This window comes from Saccostrea cucullata, unplaced genomic scaffold, assembly GCF_032062105.1.
Source record: "Saccostrea cucullata isolate Sc308-1 unplaced genomic scaffold, CSIRO_AGI_Scuc_v1 ctg16659, whole genome shotgun sequence".
Taxonomy (NCBI): domain Eukaryota; kingdom Metazoa; phylum Mollusca; class Bivalvia; order Ostreida; family Ostreidae; genus Saccostrea; species Saccostrea cuccullata.
In genome coordinates, this window is record NW_026940729.1 from 1 (window position 1) to 11,515 (window position 11,515).

The 11,515-nt window shown below is 33.3% G+C and overlaps 1 long non-coding RNA gene across 2 annotated transcripts; it reads right to left on the reverse strand.

Annotated features, from left to right (window-relative positions):
• Positions 1–6,971: 6,971 nt before the first annotated feature.
• On the reverse strand, positions 6,972–11,157 carry LOC134256050 (uncharacterized). 2 transcript variants are annotated; one of them, XR_009989657.1, is made up of 4 exons: positions 10,805–11,157; positions 9,483–9,617; positions 7,466–7,594; positions 6,972–7,046 (listed from the first exon to the last, which is right to left on the reverse strand). It is a non-coding gene; the product is annotated as an uncharacterized LOC134256050 (long non-coding RNA). The 2 variants fall into 2 exon arrangements; XR_009989656.1 differs by having other exon boundaries at positions 6,978–7,052; positions 10,805–11,155.
• Between the last annotated feature and the right edge of the window lie 358 nt (positions 11,158–11,515).

Sequence of the window (11,515 nt, forward strand, 5' to 3'; positions counted from 1 at the left end):
GTATGCGTTTTTCTTAAATCTAAGGATCGAATAAATGTTTTGATTTAAGGAACTTTGTGGTTTTATGGTAAATTATCATGCTATTAAGCGATAATTACACTTAAGTTGACTTCAGCATATGATTTAACACATTAAAACAAATTTCTAATTTATTTTCATAGATGTACATGCAAGCATTATATTCAATTTTAATAGTGATGTTTATTACGAATTAAAGTGTATACACCTACCAAAAAAAGTTTAAGAGCAGTTTGGGATTTCTTGTGTTCTAAAAATTTAATTATCCTAAAAAGTTCTGAAATTTGGTTTAACAAGAGCTGAGTAGATGAACATGATAAATCATTACAGAATGTGGCATGAAAAACGACCATTCTAGATATATTCCGTTATTAATTTGGCACATTTCTAGTTTGAGGCAGAAAAGCCTAGAATGACTCATTTCTGCGCTTATTTTCTGTCACCGTCGCACACTTCAATTTTTTGATATACTATGAAAACTGCTTTTAAGAATCACATATCTCAAAATCATTGTGGGTGATGCATGCAGAATATGTTTTCTGAAGGAAACTCCCTTTAAAATAAATGTCTTTTCCACCTTTTAAGAAAATACAGGAAAATGCACAAGTTAATGACGTCACAATTAGCATTTAGGAGGTCATATGAGAAAAACTATTTATGTATTCTCACTGCGTGGAATTCCTATAATTCAAAAAGAATGAATTTAATTTCTTATATCTCTTTCATATTTTAAAAAATATAGGGCTAACTTTTATTGAAAATGTGCCTTTTTCTTTTCATAAGTTTTTGCAAAGTTTTAATTTGCATTTGAAGCATTTACAAGTTCACTTACAAGTAATAATCTATTTATTTAAAACAAGAAAACTGATATGAACGTGTTCGTGTAATTTTATAACTTGTACTCTACAAGTACATGTATAAATACACACTGATCTACGAAACCTCCCTAATGTGTGTGGATTTTGTGGCTTTTCAAGTGATTGTACTTATAATTTCCATATTAACTAAATTAGAATGATTAATATTCCTCTGGAAAGCATTTCACCTTTGCATCCTTCTACTGAGTCACATGTTTCGTTGATGGTGCAATTACACTTTGACAAACAAAAAACTCCATACGATCCTGGAATGCAGTTTCAGGAACAATTCTTACCAAATGTACCAGATGGACATTCTTAAATGAAAAGAAATCAATTTACTGTTAGAGATATACAATCATGTGAATCACTGGTTTATATCAATTACTTTGCGCTACATGTACATTTAATTTTTTTTTTAAAAAAGAATATTATATTTGAATGCTTACCTTTACATGTGTTATTGACTATATGGTAATTTGTGCAACAAGATATTAGAATTCTGAAAATAAAGAATTGTAGGCAAATTTTATCAGTATCGCCCTTTCTCATCATTCATTTCAAATAAAATCTCTTTTCACTTTTTTTTTTCAAATGGAAACTCTTTTCACTTAGACGTGTTTGTATTCATACATCAATTCAGAAAATAATAAAAATAAAGAGCAGTGTTCGATCCCAAGCAGTCCAATTAATATATAGTAGAGACAGGGCACAAAAACGGACCCCCACATTATTAGCGCCCTCTAGTTACGGCTATTAGCCTCATCCTTATTAAAATAACTTTTGGCTCCGAAAATGTGGTTTACAAATTTTACCCACCTCCACCCCCCTCAATCCTCCTTACCTATTGTTATTTTAGAAAATGCATGTACTAGTTTCTTTTGTATAAGGTGCCTATTGTTATTGTTGTAGAAATATATGTACTTGCTTTCTTTTGTATAAGGTGTGTGCTATTTTTTGGGCCCAATGCACCATTTGCTGCATTCTGAAATTGTTAAATCTGTAATCTCATTTGCCATTTGTAATATATGCTCTATACACACACACACCCTCTTTATTATTTAATATGCTGCAGAACGGAGCTGCAAATGTGCCTCAAGTTCATATGAAGCGAATTGTTCATCAGTTTCAGTATTTTAGAGCACATAATCAACATAAAGAGCAGTGTTTGATCCCAAAAAATCAGAACCTTATACAGTAGAGGTGTAAAAAGGGCACAAAACACGGACCCCCGCAATAGGATAAGTGCCTAGGGGGAGTATACATCCCCTTTGGACCGTTCATACTGACTTGGAAGACAATATACTGATCCATGCACTGGTCAGGAAGACAGAATATTCTGTAGAAAAAATAATTTTAAAAAGGGTTGATGTTGTATCAAACGAAGACTTACCCACTCGAACAAATTCCTGTGTTGAATGTCGAAGATATTTTTACCAATGATAAGAATATTATTAAAATCTCCAACGTATTGAATATCTTCATAGCCCCAAAATCAACCAGATGTTCCATTCTGTTGAATAAGGAAGTAATCTGGAACATTTAATACAAAATACACTTTTAATATTTTAAATCAATTTTGGGTAAATAGGAGTTGCTCATACTATATGTGTATATGCATACATATTTGAACCACAAGCACAAGATGAAGGCATTAGATATTCCAGCAATAAACAAGATTCCAGGCATGTTTTTCACTTAAAACAGCTTTTGGAATCAAAGTGTTCTCTGGTTAATTTGATCGCTATGTACTTGGCTCATATCGGGAAATAAAATACACAATATTAAGATATCGAGAACCGGAACAATTTCAAACTATGTCCTTATACGGAAAGTACAGTTCAAGTAGTACAGTTTTAGCAAAGACCACCATTAACATGAACGTTGAAAAGCATTAATTAAATCTCGGCCCTTTTCTTAGTCAGAGAAATTTGTTGTGCTTATATCCGCTTCCATCACATAAACTCAACTCTGTCCGTATATTCCAGAATTCTGATATTTCCTTAGGGCATTCAGTGCGCGTTTCTGGAAATCCTGTTACAATTACTTCTGCTAGTAACTGCAATTTCGGGTCATGTTGAGTTTCCTCACGAATCTTCTGTAGCTTACGATCTGATATGGGTAGGCTCTTAATGAAGAGTCAACATACACTTTGAGATCCTCCTCCTGCTCTGATTTGGTCAGTTTTGTTGACATATCCGTTCCTCTGGACAACGCATCAGCGGTATGCATTAATTTTCCTGGTGTGTAGCCAATACGTAGATCGTAATTTTGTACCCTCAGCAGCAGTCTTTGTAATCATAGTGGACAGTCATTCAGAGACTTCTTAAAGATGCTCACAAGGGGTTTATGATTGGTCTCCACTTCTACTTCCTGTCCAAGTATGTATTGGTGGAAGTGTTCACATGCAAATGATATGGCTAACATTTCTTTCTCGATCTGCGCGTATCTTGTTTCTGCATCAGACATAACTCGCGATGCATAAGCCACCGGCATCCACTCATTATCATGCCTCTGTAAGAGCACTGCTCCTAGTCCAAAACTAGAGGCATCTGAAGAGATTTTAATCTCTTTGTTCGGGTCAAAGAACTTAAGTACTGATGTACTTGTTAGTATGGCCTTTAGCTTCTTAAATGATTTTTGCTCAACTGTAGTCCACTGAAATTGTTTTTTCTCCTCTGTGAGATTTCGCAAAACTTGTGTTTTCGATGACAAGTCTGGAACATATCTTGGCTGGTAGTTCAACATGCCTAAAAAGCATTGTACATCTTTCTTACATTTTGGAATCTCAAAAGTTTGTTATGGTCTTTAAATTTGCCTCGTCCGGCTTGTTTCCCTCTGCAGATATGTAGTGTAACCGAGGAATGTAAGTTCCTTAGCTCCAAATACGCATTTTTCGCGATTCAGTTTGAGATTTGATTTGCGCGATGCATCAAACACCTGCTGTAGTCGTTGGTTGTGTTCTTGTAGCGTTAAGCCCCGGACGATGATGTCATCCATCACTGTCGTGCATCCTGGTATGTGTTCATATATCGTGTGAATGGTCCTGTGATATATCTCAGGCGCTGATGAGATACCAAAAGGTAGACGCAGAAATCGATACCTTCCAAATGCTGTATTGAAACAGGTTATTTTTTAGGAATTCTGCTCCAGTTTCATTTGCCAGAATCCAGTGCGAGCATCAAGTTTACTGAAATTATGTGCATTCTTGAACTTCGCATGAAGTTCATCTCGCGTTGGCAGCTTGTAATGTTCTCTCTGTATCGCTTTGTTCAACTGAATTGGATCCAGACACACGCGGATCTTTCCGTCTTTTTTCGGAACGATTGCAATCGGACTCACCCAATCTGTATGCTCGGTTTCTTTGCATATGACGCCCATATCCTCCATGAGTTTAAGTTCATCTTGGAGTTTTTCATGACGAGCGAAAGGTATTTTACGACATGGACTCACTACTGGTGTAATGTCTGGATCTATGGATAATTTATGTTTACCCGGTAAACATCCTAATCCTTCGAACAAGTCATTATTTTGATCCACAATCTGTGCATTGGTGTCTGTAATCTTTGCAGTTTTCTATGGTATATGTGCGTTTTACTAGTCCTTACTTGCTTTTACGCCTAAGATTGCTGTTGATGCATTCTGAACTATATCACAAAATAGGCCTTAGCTGCTTTGCCCTGATGAAAAACTTCCAGAACACATGCTCCTCGGACCGGAATACTTTGCTTGCTGTACGACATAAGCTGTTTATTTGTCTTGTGTAGTTTTGGCTTCCATCGTAGACTGTGATACTGTTTCTCCAGCAGGATGTTGACTTGACTACCTGTATCCAATTTTTAGTTGAATCCTTTACCATTGGTTCATAGAGTTACACGCCACTCCTCTGGTTTGTCGGAATGAACTGTCTCCAGGGCGTCGATGAATAAAGCTTGTTCTTCCTGAATGTCATGAATGTGTTTCTTTTTCTGCATTTTCTTTTTAGTACTATTTTGTTTGCCTTTTGATCTGCAGACTTTTGCGAAGTGATTTGCACCATTACTTTTATCGCAGTCTTATGTGAATCATCATACCCATACCGTTCACAAATTTTACCTTGCTTAGATACTCGTACTTTTTTGTCTTTGGGTTTGGCACCAACGGTATGTACTTCAGAGGGAGGGAAAATACTTTTTATTTGTTCCTTTTGTCGACTCTGCTGCTCTACAGGTTGCAAGTGCTTTGTCTTATGTGAGATCGACTGTTCGTAAAAGTCTCTCTTTGATTGTGTTATCGGGGACCCCACATATTATTCTGTCACGTATTAGAGAGTCTGCTAGATCCCCAAACTCACAGTTCTTTGCCATAGTTCGTAATTCCGTATGGTCTCATCGGACCTCTGCACCCTCGTGAAGAACTTATGTCTCTCATACGTAGTATTGCGTTTTGGTGTGCAATGTGCCTCAAATTTCTCGAGTGTTTTCTTTAATTTATACTCATCACCCTCCTCAAATACAAAGGTGTTATAAACTTGAACTCCTCTTCTCCTACTATGTGTAAGAAAATGCATGCTTTTTCTTTGTCACATTTTTCGGACGCACCTGTAACCGTCATATAAACATCAAACCTCTGTTTGAACTTCTTTCAGTTTTCTGCCACGTTCCCAGTGAGCAAAAGTACTCCTGGTGGTCCCAGTTTATCCATTGCAACCTTCTGACGCCATGTGTTAAGGTTAAGGTGGTCCTATAAGGCTTTTATTAGCCTGTAGAAACAACATAAGAATGGCGTCGGTTCCATGCTTTTAATTCTGTGTTCCTGCACATAATTGATGACGTAATACACAAAAGGGGTCAATTCAATACATATAAATGATACAATTAGTGCGCTATATACAGGTGCATTTACAATGCCTATTCCCCATTTTAAAAAGTGAGTTATCTCCCCTCGAAATCGGAACTCTTCTACACCAGCATAACTTCCGCGGACTACGCAAATCAATAATCCAACAAAATAGTGATCAACTTACACGCTGCATTTAAAAATTTTAAAAGAAGGAAACAGTTTGCAAATTTTTTTTAGATAATTAGCGATTTTTTAAAGGGTCTGTTAGCCCCCCACCCTTTCTAGAAAGCGATACAAATTAGCCAGGTACGTAGCATCGTCTTTCAGTTTCAAAGTGGGGGGGGGGGGGCAGCCAGAGAAATATCTTTTTTTTTACTTACCTGGAAAAGTTGACAAGCAAAGAAAAAACCTTGCCCAAAGACAAAGAAAGCCACTTATTTCAGTACCAATTCCTTGGCATACGATACTATATTTCCCTTATATAACTTTACCGTAGTATAAACTGGGGGTACTGTCTTTCAATGAACATTTTCAATAGTAAAAGTAATTCAACATCTTCATCAGAAATTTGCAATTTTATGTTACGTTATTATAATATTTTTCTTAATATCTCATATTCTACGGGATACATCTTATTTATGTCTAAAAAAGGGTAATTTACAAAATAAATGCAAGTTTGTCATGTTTGTAATAAGCGTTGTGGTGAAACCGGGAAGATGAATTTCGCTGGATGTCAGTTAAGTGTGTTACACACTTGAACTCAGAACTGACCATAAGAATGTTTCAAATTAACTTTCACGCGAATTTGATTGACAAGTGATGATGCACGAGGGTTCCGTGCGTGTAACATTTACAGAGAACGAATGTGTAAATGGGTTGAACAGTTGAATATGAACCAAAGTTGTGGAAATTAAACCTCATTATAATTATTAATTGTGAATTCGATATAATGACGGTATATATATTTTTTTCACAGATGTACATGTATGTCAGTTTCACAGGGTTTCATGAGTCTCTTTCTCTCTCTCTCTCTCTCTCTCTCTCTCTCTCTCTCTCTCTCTCTCTGATATTGTGTTTTACACACGTTGCAAAAAAGAATAACTTATAAAAATAAATACTTACATGTACACTGAAAGGATTTTAAAAACATAACACTTTACGAAAAGAATGTTTTCCGTATTAACGAAAAATACCCTCGGTAATTATTGTATCACTACATGTAAGTGGTTAATTATAGTACCAATCTACATATACCTTATCTTGAGTACCAATATTAAATAGTAAGAGCGATAGCTACGAGAATCGTTGGTAAAACTATGAGCAATCTTCCTGCATGAAAACTTGAAGTAGCTGAAACTAAAAAATAATTTTTGAAAATATTGGCATAAACAAAGAATAAAACCTACTTCGGTTTTCCTTGGTCATATTTGTTTAAATAAAATAGTGTTATTGAAACAGGGCGACTTAAGTTGCTAAAAATTGTGTTCAATCCCTTTGACATATTGCCCATATTATTTTATATAAAAACATGGGATACAATGTAAAAAGAACCTTCCTTGATTATAGCTGGAAATGATTTTATCCATTTCTTTGTGTGTTTAACTTACCCCAACAAAGGCTTTGAGATGCGAAACACACAACGTTTTGGATAAATATCATATCCACTTCAAATCATGGTAAATGCTATATTTATATTCAGAGCAATGATATTCAAAGAATAAGATATATATTATAAATGAAATGCTTATAATCAGTTGGAAAAATACTACCCTTCCTTGGACATCCAAATCTTTTATCACACTCAGAGTTGCACTGGCATATTCCTGAACAGAATTTTCCAAACGTCCCTATTGGACATTCATCTTCACACTTCATTCCAAATTTTCCGGGAGGGCAGTCTATAAGTAAAAAATAATTTGAAAAGGTGTACATGTCATAATTGTAAAATTATTTGTAAAATTGTAGATTCCTTCTACATCAGCAATGTTGTTTGAAATCAAAGAAATTTAAATACATATACATGTAATTATTATAGAATAAGAAAGCAAAAATTGACTTTAAGATTTGCTGAATCTTATCAAAATATGCAAAATATATTATGTACAAATACAACAAAATTAAAAGAATTTTGGTCCCTTGTTTTCGCTGTCGTAGTGAGTGCATGCAATTACATGTATTTATGAAATATTGTCAAAATTGATCGCCCTTTTTACATGAGATCAGACGTGAAAGCCGAGGTAAAGGAGTTAAAGAATCATACTTGATCTATTTCTTATCATAGCACGATTAGAAATAACGTGTCTTGTCACAGGCAATTCAATTGTAAAAAATTGATCTTCAGATATTTTCAATCAGAAGCTATAATGGAAGATAAGTGAACATTTCTTAAAAGTGGCTCAAACTTCCAATTCAACGTAACAGTGTCAGAATAACAAAAAGCAAAGTATATTTAGTAAGGTCTTGTCACAGGTAATGTACATGTAAGTGAAATATGAAATCTCTAAATCTCTTCTCTTTCAAATTATGATCAAAATTTAAGTGTTTGGGACAGTCGAACAAACGGAAAGACAGACCGACCGACAAACTGACAGACAAATGCCAAAATAGGGGACAAAACAGATTAAGCTCAAATATCTAGCTAACATTAACTTTGAACAGTTACACAATAAAGCCCAAAATAAATTTAAGCCGTCGTGTCACCATTCACGTAGATGGTTACAAAGGCGGAAATGTCCTCCACATTGCATTGACTGAAAACTTCTTATGACCGTTGTTTGCTGAATCTTTATGTTAAATTATCAGAATACATCCCTAAATAAGGATCATTTTTACAATTATAAATGCAACTGTTTTTTGCATTTCAGAAGGGGCTTCTTTATTTTTTGTTTTATATTTCTACTATGCTTCATCTTTGAACTCTATTGTAAGACTAACAACCGAAAATGCAAATTGTCTTAAAGTATAAAATACATTCATAAGATTTAATTTCAGTTTAAAAATTTTTAAGAAAAAAATAGAAAATATTGGTTTGTATTTTTTTTATCATGTTCTGAATTGCTTTTCAGGGAAGAAGGTTCCTGCAGGTACACCCATTGAAAATATACGAACTATGCATTCTCCTTATCTTTTTTTCGGACCGACAGGAATTGGTTTTTGAATATTAAATTATTAGTACACGTGGATCTGAAAAAACAGACAATGAGCATGAAATTTTACGAAACTAAATCATTTTGAGTGAAAGTAAAAATTCGAGAAGTCCTTATGAAATTCATTGTTGTTTATCGATACGTTAAAGCTGCAAAGCCAGTCACCGGTATTGAAATCATCAGCAGTGTCCCTACCATCAAAGAAACATGCAAAAGTGTACGTATCAATTACAGAATTAACGAGGTATTTTATCCTACTTTACATAATCATTTTAGCAATAAAACAAAATATAACAAATAAAATGTAATTTTTTGTTGTTTGCATGGAAATTAATATCGCAGTTATTGGAATTAATTAAATGACCTGCTTGTGACGCAAGTTAAATTGACTTTTACATTTATTGCAACACTTGCAGTCAAATAAAGCCTTTTTAATAAAACAAATTCTATATTTCTTAAGGAAAAATAAAAAGAATGGAAAAAAAGTTTAAAAGCCATCGAGACAATGTAAAAAATGATTATCTTTATTAACTACTTATCTTCATCAATTAACAATATTTTATTTTTGATTTGAACATTGAAATCACAGTTATAATATAATATATAATATTAATAATATAAAAAGCATATATTGACAAACCTTGGTCAACACAGCCGAAGTGTTTGTCACAAGTGATGTTAACGCTGCATTTACATTTCTGTCCACATTGATAGCCGTATGTTTTATTTGGACATCGCTTATTGCAATTTTCGCCATAAGTGCCCGGGTAACAAACTGAAAAAAATAGACATTATTTAAACAGAACTACAACATTGAAAATAATCTAGCTTAAAATTTGTAAATTGTTAAAGATGTATGTTTTTCCGAAACACTTGTTTTAAATGTCTCTTTTATATATATATTGGACAATTAAAGGTTTTATTTTTCTATGAAGTTCCACATATTTTATTGATTCATACTTAGTCTAGTGATCAAAGGTTAAAAATAAACCTAAACATTTATTTTTGATTCGTTGGTTATAATTTAAAAAGCATCCGAATTCCCTGAAATATGGTATATTGTAAATATAGTGAAATATGGTATTGAGTCATATAAATTGAAAAATGTTAAGATGGAGTTATTTTATAAGTTGATTTGGTAAACTTCTTTAACAAAATAATATTACAGAAAGATTCATACCCCATTTTTCCAAGGCACACACCAGTTTTAGGAAGACCTGAGTGAAATGGAGCACTTTCATAAGTATCTTTGAAACTATTGAATTGAAATACGTGGAGATGGCGAACAGTTTGGAGTTCAAAAGTCCATAAACCATTAAACAAAAGAAGCAAACTCCAGAGTTGGGATCAGGTGTCTTAATTTTTTTTAACTATATAAGTCTAAGACAATATGATTACCCGTCTTAAAAGTCTATAGTAAGCACAACAATTTAATAGACAATAGTTATTTGTGTGGACAAAAACTCATTATCATTAAAAGCAATTAACATTTTACAACATTTTTACTTGTAGAATACGTGCGACTTGACCAACTACTCATGACAAAAGAATTGCTTGGTTAACTTAATATCCAACAATCATGAATATTAGTACAATTAAAAGGAAAAAAAGGAATGTAACGTACATCCTAGTTTATGATTACATGTTTCATTAGATTTGCAGTTACAACTTTGATCACATAATTCTCCATAAGTAATTTTGGGACACATGCTGTAAGCAATTCTTGCCAAACCATCCACTTGGACAAAACTAAAAGTGGAATAAACGAGAGTTTTTCTCTTCCAGTGGTGCTGTTCTTTTGTATTTACTTATAAATTGACTTTAATCTTCGGACTTGTTTAAATTACAAATCAACATAAATTGCAGTTTTATTAATTTCATATAATAAAATATTGTTTGATATAGACTATTTTTGCCATGTTAAATTGTGTAATTTCATTGTGTTTGTGAATTGATTGTTACCTTTACATAATCCATTCTCTAGGTAGTAGTTAATACAGCATTCTATCTCCGCGCTATGAAAATATTCAAAAAAATGTTAGGATTTCATTTTTAAAAAATAAATTCAATAAGTTAAAAGAGGTGGATGTTGCCCATCTTTGACACTTTTTAGATCTGAAATATGCAATCTGTTTACTTTATATTTTTGTAACATGCATTTCTCATTGCATTAAACTGTGAAATCAAGATTTTATGGTTTCTGCTATATGTGTTTCTTTCTTTTACCTAATGTGTTTAACTGTGCTTGGTATTGTCAATTATACTATGTGTTGACATGTTTTGATTGCTTTATCATTTATTTATTAATAAATATTCATTCATTTCCAACCTTGCGTTTCCATTTCTGTCAAACAGAACACTGCCATATCTGGTATCCAAAAAGCATTAATTCATAAACAGTTATCACATTAGGAAATATTTTGTGCTAACATGTTGTGATCTTTTTTGTTTGGATAATTGGTAACTTAGTAAATCAAGTCAAAGTTTACATACTTCGCCATTTATGAGTATGATACATTTTTATCCTGAAAAGGCGGTTTTGTGTAAAGGAAATAAAAAAAATATATATCTTTTTTTTAAATTGAGGAACTCTAGAGAACAAGTTTTTGTTTGATATTGAGATACTATAAACAGCCTTCGTGCAATGACCAAAAAGAAATTCTCTGACAAATT